The following is a 7,400-nucleotide window of genomic DNA, read 5'->3' as shown; positions in this document are numbered from 1 at the left end:
GACTGATGAAAATCCAGCTTTCTGCCCATGCAATTATGCAGCCTGTTATGCTATCATGAGCAAATAATTTCCTGCATCTCTGAGGAGTCAACCTTTGGTGACTTACAGTGAAAATTATGCACATAGAACAAATCAAGACTCAGATTTTATGGGAATTTACAAAAATTCAGTAGACAATTTTCATTGTACTTCCCTTCAGTTCAGTGTCATTCATTCCTTTTATGGAGTGGGTAACATTTCCTAAGGGAACTGCTTTTATCATGGGCCCAATCCTGAATTATTTTCCCAGGCCCTAACATGGAAAAGCACTTTAAGAGGTGCTTGATTTGCCCTTCTTCAAACCAGTGCCTAAGCATGCTTGTAACTTTGGACAAACATCCCATTGACCTCAGGCAAATGGAGCAGAGTTGATGCTTTATTATTCTTTTTGAGTAGGGTGTGCCTTCCTGGCACAGGATCCCAGTTGTGGGATGGGGTCTTCATGCTCTTAGAGTGTTGAAGTATGTTGTAAGCAACCCCAAAGATGAAGTAACAAGACTAGAATATACAACTAGAAAAACAGCTGGGAGAATTCCACTCTCTTCAACTCCCATGGAGGTTGCCATTTTGAAATACATATTTGTTCTTTTTTGGGAAAGTACTTTCCTGGCATGGGTAGATTCAGAACTGCAATTACTAATGCCACTGATCCCATTTAAGATTATCTTTTTGGGTACCTCAGCGAATATAATTTGAGAACTCACAGTCATATCCATAACAGACAAATTTGAGATGAGAAAAAATAATGAGAGTGAATTTCATGTGAAATATGGCAATTTTTAGTTTAGGAAAAAAAGGAATTAGAAAATAAAATTAACAAGATCAAAATGTTGGTCATTCATTTTTCAGTTGTGGAATGTTACCTGTCCCTTTAGTCATTCTAATTATTTGCTGCATCAGGCTAAATTATGTGCTGAAGTAGCTCAGAATCACTACAACACGTAAAAAATTATGGCTGGTTCTCGTTGAACTGCTACCTATTATCATGGCATATGACTCTGAGGTGGGGCCTGCAATCACAGTTGTAAATCAAAGAACAAGTCATAGGTTAGGTACTGTTTTCCTTAGATACTGTCTCTAAGTTTTTTCTGTATGCTAGTCTTGAGTGACGTTTGGTGAGCTTTTCAGTTAGGTGTAAAGTCAAGAATACGTAGTTCCCAACCTGAAACTAAGGAAGTGCTAACTCTTAGTCTTGTTCATAATCGATAGATGAAATTCTGGCAACATCCTGGTGATAGAATTTCTGTCACTGAAGGTTTCAGTGTCACATTGTTCCGGTGTTACTTTTTCCCTAGCGGGGAATCCAATCATTATTATATTTGGCTCCTTAGCAGGCCATCAAATCTGACTTGCTTTGAGATTTTAGCATCTAAAAATTTCTGTTTGGACTGATACTTGTGCATGCCAAAATGTCTTCCAGAATCTTAGATAAAAAATACACAAAGAAAGGCTGACTTGTGTGCTTCAACAGAAAAGAAATCCACATATGAAAGCTGGAGTAGTCCCTCAAACAGGGAAGTAAGGAGCCAAGTTTTTAACAAGTGTTGCACACATCTTCCCAAGATCAGACCTGGTGTTTTGGCCTCTATGTACTGTCTTTGATCTTGCATAATGAAGGCAACTGGTTTTACTGTCCATCTTTGAAACTGAGAGTAGCTGTTAAGATCAGGTATGCAAAAACCAGAAGCACCCAGAGATGCAGTTGAGCCCATAGCACTTGAAATCCCCTGGGAATTTTAAAAACATCTTGATTCTTGAAAGCAATCACAAATAAGTAGAAGAAAAGCATTTTAAACACTCTGAAAATCCCACCTTGGTTTATTTGGCAGGTGAAAAAGAATCCAGGTAATACACTACATATAATGATCATTCAGCGACAAAGTAGGTGTTCATGGAAAATGCTCATGCTTAAATCTGTCAGCAGTTAATGATCATCTTTACAGACCATAATACTTGAATACTTCACTTATCGATGCATCAGGGCTTGGATGAACTTTGAGACGTATGAAAATGGGACACTCCTTAGGCCAATGGTAGCTCTGTGTTCTAGTAACTGATCAACCAATTACATAATTGACCAGATCACTGACTTGCATAAATAGATACAACTCCATTGACTTCACTGGAGATGACGGTTACCTGGGAATTGACCCGAAACTCTTGCCACGAAGCAGATAATGGTTTCATATTTTGCTGTTTAGTGTTGTTATAAAAATAGGCTCATTTCCTGGAGCAGTTAAAACAAGAAAATCTGGAAAAGCAATTTCCCACAGAGACTCATCCACACTGGAATTTGCCGAGGTCCCCGGATGTGAACATGTGCTATTAGAAAACATAAACCAGCAACTTTGTTTAGGGAAGCCTCTGACCTGTCAAAAATGCAAAGCATTTGTTACCAGACTTTTCCTTGGCAATTAGCGGGTAGAATTACTCATAGAAATTGTTTTGTTTGCTCACAAGGGGAGAAGCAAGACATAAATTCAAGATATCCCCTGTTTGACCACAAGAAAGAAGACTCTGTTCACAGAGGGCCTGTGGGTGAAGTGCTGAGCGGCCTCAACTCCCTTTGGGGATGAACTCAAACTTCTAGACCTCAGTGAAGTATCAACAGCCCTCCAGGGTTGCTGGACATCCCTGGCTGTGATTTTTTTAGCAGTCTAAGGGATTTGGGCATCCAATTTTAACTCATTTTTACAAGACTTTCAATAAATCTCAGTTGGCTTCAAACCCCCTCTGTGTTCTACAGTGAGGCTAATTTTGACCCAGGGATGCCGCGGTGAGTGTTGCCTTCCTTTCCTAGGTAGCAGCACTCAAACCCCAGGTTAGCTTTCTGATGTTTGGTGTAGGTGTTTCCCAGCAGTGATTTTTCAAGTGCCTGTTGCATGGGACAGCCTAACATTTCAGATGGGGAGTCCTCCTTACTCCAGCCATGCTTCACCTTTTCCTTAGCACTTTGGTTTTACATGTCTTTTCTATATAAAGGTGGTGCTGGTTTAAGCTGAAGACCAGGGAAGTTTCAAGAGGCCAGATTTTCTGCTATGGGCCCTGTTCTGCTGGACCCTGTTGCCCAGCTGTGCCTGCTGTGTGGGGCCAGAGAAGGAGGGAGAGATGCTGCAGCATTTCAGGGAAGCCAAGATATGCCTCCTCGTGCTCAAATGGTCCTGTCTGAAGACACGTCCTCCCTGGCTGCCACCAAGCACTGCGGTTTCTCCTTTTCCCCCTTGCCTTGAGGGCTGATGTTTCCCTGATGCCTACATGTCCCTCATGCAGGGGAGGGTCTCATGCTGCATAATGTGGTTGAGGAGACCTGGTATCTACTTGGCAGCAAGATTCCCATGCAGACTGGAGGCTCTGTGCTTATACCCTTGTGAGTGAAGACCCTTCTTGGTCCAAACTCACCCACAGTAAAATAAGCTGCTCAGAGGTCTCCTTGGAGCCAGGAAACTACTCAAATACATCTTCAGGATCTGAATTCTTCCTCGACTGCAATGGGTTTCCACAGCAAAAGTGACAGAAGCAGTTTATCACAGAGTGGTTTAACAGGTCATGTATGAGTCCTGCAGGTTAATGCTCAGCTTGTGTACTTTACTGATTGCCACAAATGCTGCTTTTAAATTGAATAGTCACTATTTATTCAGGGATATCTGTTTCTCTTACATGTACTTCAGAAGAGCTTGCCTAACAGCTTGTATCCATTTATTGTGAAGAGCCTGCTGGACGATCCAAAATGGTTAGGCTATGTCTGCATATCTAATGGGGATTTTGGGACCTTGCAGCTGGGGTTAGCAAGTGCAAATGTTTCCCATTAGCTCCTTGCATTCCCCTAAGTTGTGATTCCGCAAGAGAATCAGTGCAAAGCTAAACTTGAGGCATGTGAGATGTTTCTTTGAAGTTACTTGTGCTTAAAGTTAGGCATGATCTGAGTTGGCTTGCTAAGCTGGGGCCCTGAAGAGCGTACTGTGCTAACACAGTGTAAGCTTAGTCTTTTCCTCTTATGCATTGCCTGGAGTGATGCTAGTTTCAGAAGCGGTCTGCAGCCTTTCAGTAAACTATTTCATAGTATTGAGGGAAAGCTTTAACTATTCAATGGCTTTCTACCAGCAAGCTCAGCTCCACTAGAAAATCCATAGCAATGTCTGTCCTCTCTGGGCCTCTAAGGTCTCTTCCTTCCTTATTTTCTTCAGCATGTTTCTTTTCAAAGGCAAGTGAAAAAAAATCTTAAAATAGTACCTTAAAAAGGTGGGAAATTAAGCAGATCATATCATCTTGATTCCTTTATCTCGCTTAATTAAGGAGAAGTTTGCCAATAGTGATCTGGTATTTCCTAAAACAAGCATACATGAAGAACACTTTGAGCAACTTCAAAAGAATTTTCAGGCTAGATCAGGAAAAGATAAAACCAGAAGTGGAAACTTCTAATACACTTTATAGCTCATTACTTACAGGAAGTACATTGTTGCATAGGATACTAATGAATTCTGCAGGATGAGGTTTCCAAAAGAAAAAAAATATGGCCCCTTCTGTATCTTAGAGGAAAGGTCTCAGGGCTTTTGCAGTTATGATAGACAGGCAGTGGATGTGTATGGTCATATCACCCGGACAGATTCTACCTCTGGGAAAAGGCTTTTTAAAGTTTCAAGGGTGTACACTATTGAATTTCTGTAGCAACTTCCTGGTCTAGCTGTGAATAGTGATAAAGGGAATGGTAAAAGTCTATCTTGTTTTCAGTTGTCCTGTTCTGCACCCTAGGAGGCAGAAATACTGCATTGCATGTATCTAGCTGCAGGGAGGACAGCAGGCACACATTTGAATGACTGAGGATAAGCATGGTAAAGTTGGTGCTGATGTTCTCGATCAGGTAATGAGACCAGCCAAGTGAGAATAGCAAAATGGATACTCGGATTTACCAGTGACATTTCTCTGGAAAATTAATATTTGACAGACTCTTAATTAACTCAACTGAAGAAGTAATCCTAAAATCCTGGTTTTGGACAAGGGCCTGAATCCCAAGCTACTGGATTTACTGTTAGTGAGTTGATGTTCTCAGAAGTGGTGTGAAACAGGGATATTTCATATTTGTAAAGTACCCAGAGATCCTACAGATGACAAGTAACAGTTTTCTACTATTTAAAGAGTTTTCCTGGTGTAAGCAGGCCCCTCGATGGTGACTAGAGAGTTGAGGGGTTGTGCCCCAGGCTCAGCTCATGGTTTCAAGTCCAGATGTGCTGTCCCCCAGTTAACACCAGCTGGTGTTGGGTGCACTTCTGTCACGCGCAGGGTATTGCACACATGGTGGTTACCTTGCTGTTCTCCACCACGGGGGAATATGTCCGCCTGCCAGCTCTTGTATTTCACTCGGATTGTAAGGATAGCTTTACTGTATGTTTGAGCATATTTTAGGCGGCAAGGCATTTCCATCAGGACTGAAGCACACGGGTGGTGAAGCTTGAGCATTTTTTTCTTCAATACAGGCAAGGTATTTAAATATCGGGTTAGTTGTTCTTTGTATCTTTAGGCACCCAGATACTTCTAAACTTGTGGTCACTGGAAGGCTGTCTTACTGAACATCAAGAGACGTTTCTACTCATGCTTGAAAGTGAGATTTAGACTCCTAAGTCACAAAGATGCTTTTGCAAATGTTGTATCTGTCTTTCTGTTTCTCTATAAATCGACCTGCTTGGCCTGAACTGAATGTTTAAATAATAAACAGCTGAAGGACAGCCTGATTGCTTCTTTCTGAGTGTTTCCCTTATGGAGCGCTTGGGGTCACATGGCATCTGCTCTGACATTAAGGACCTCCTTTCTGGAGGCTTTTTTATGATGCTGACAAACCCACATTTTAACTAGCCGTTAAATAAGCTAGTCAGTGGTAACTATTCAGGACAGGGATTAGAAGAGTATTCTTACTGGGATACAAGATGGCTCTGTCCATGTGCTGGCCAGGGTTGAAGGGCTGGAAAACTGTGGTGGAAGAGACTATTAATGCGATTTTCCACAACTTTCCTTGCAGCTGCATTTTTGAGGAGAGAGAGAGAGAGATGGCTAGGCTTGCAGTAACATGTTGTGCCGTCATAAATGCTACAGCCACCATCTGTTTCCAGCCCACGACTTGAAAGAAAACTGAGCAGTAATCTCATAATTCACATGAGCATTTTACACTTGTGAACCCTTCCCAACCTTTGTCTAATAATGAGGGGAGTGCATGGTGCTAAGGTTTGTATTTTTCCTGCACGTATTAGTGTTTATTTGTATGTCTCTTTCTGTTTTGTTGTTTTTTTTTTTTTCCACGGGCCCATTAAAAAAATTTCTCTGGGAGGAAAATCAGACCAGTTCCACGGTCAAAAGAAACATAATAAAGGCGAAATCCCAATTCCATTGACCTTGCTGGCAAAATTCTCCAGGAGGAGGTGCATTTAACATTCCTTGCTGTGTCTGTCTTGGTTACTTGTTGATTAAAAGAAAGAAAGACGTTAGAAAGTGAAGAGGCAGGTTGCTGAACTGCCCTTTCCCTGCAGAAACAGAGCTGCTAGAATAGCTGGACATGCGCATTTTAAACCCGCACCATCAGATAGGATGGTAATGGTAGGTTGGATTTTAATGAAAACAAATTCTTCTGCTAATCTTCGCTTCGGGCTGGCCCTCCGTGGGATTAAGGATACCACCTGCTGTGCCAAAGACGTGCTCAGGTTCGAGGCTGCTGGTGGGTGGGAAGAACACAAACATCTGAGAGTGACTCTGGTGAGGGATCGCAGTCTGTCCTGTTGCAGTGCCCTCAGGGAAGCCAAGGAGTTGAGATCATTTAGCTGATGGAAATACTGCTCCCCTCCAGCCTGCAAAGCAAGGCTAACATCGTTAAGGATTTCTTTTTGACTGTTCCGCAAAACCAAGGGCTGCTGATTCTCTAGGCCTCCTCTCGTCTTTGGACCCAATTTGCACGCCTCCTCCTAGCACAGCCGAACTGGCTGAATGAACTCCTGCTCTCCTCTGGCCTTAGAAACAATGACTTTCATCATCTCGACCAGACTGCAGAGCAGTTTAAGGATGAAAGGGCTTCTCATTTCATATATCCCACTGCTGCTAGAACTATAAATCCTTGATGGACTGAGTTTATAGCAAACTGCTACTGAAAGCAAGTGAAATTTATTTTGTGTTGTCATATGTATGGTCAAACTGTCCAAGAAGTTGCCAAACAAAGAGCTGAGCTGCTGATGGGCAACCAATTCACTCTCTTCTCATTTTATTTAAAAATAATAAATAACTATCAATCAAAGGAACTTATTTTGACATGTGCTAGCTGTTGGGTGATCCTCAGTATCTCCAAGATGTGTCCATAAGTGGAAGAAAGCTGCCAGCTGTTGCCA

General features: G+C 42.0%; 1 long non-coding RNA gene across 1 annotated transcript; it reads left to right on the top strand.

Moving 5' to 3' along the window:
* Positions 1-5,080: 5,080 nt before the first annotated feature.
* On the top strand, positions 5,081-7,299 carry LOC104083829. The gene is made up of 3 exons (XR_683603.1): positions 5,081-5,091; positions 5,511-5,515; positions 6,050-7,299. It is a non-coding gene; the product is annotated as an uncharacterized LOC104083829 (long non-coding RNA).
* Positions 7,300-7,400: the final 101 nt, after the last annotated feature.

The sequence above is a fragment of the Fulmarus glacialis genome, unplaced genomic scaffold, assembly GCF_000690835.1.
Source record: "Fulmarus glacialis isolate BGI_N327 unplaced genomic scaffold, ASM69083v1 scaffold13161, whole genome shotgun sequence".
Lineage (NCBI taxonomy): Eukaryota > Metazoa > Chordata > Aves > Procellariiformes > Procellariidae > Fulmarus > Fulmarus glacialis.
Note: the sequence above shows the minus strand (reverse complement) of the source record. Positions and strands in the feature narration are given on the sequence as shown.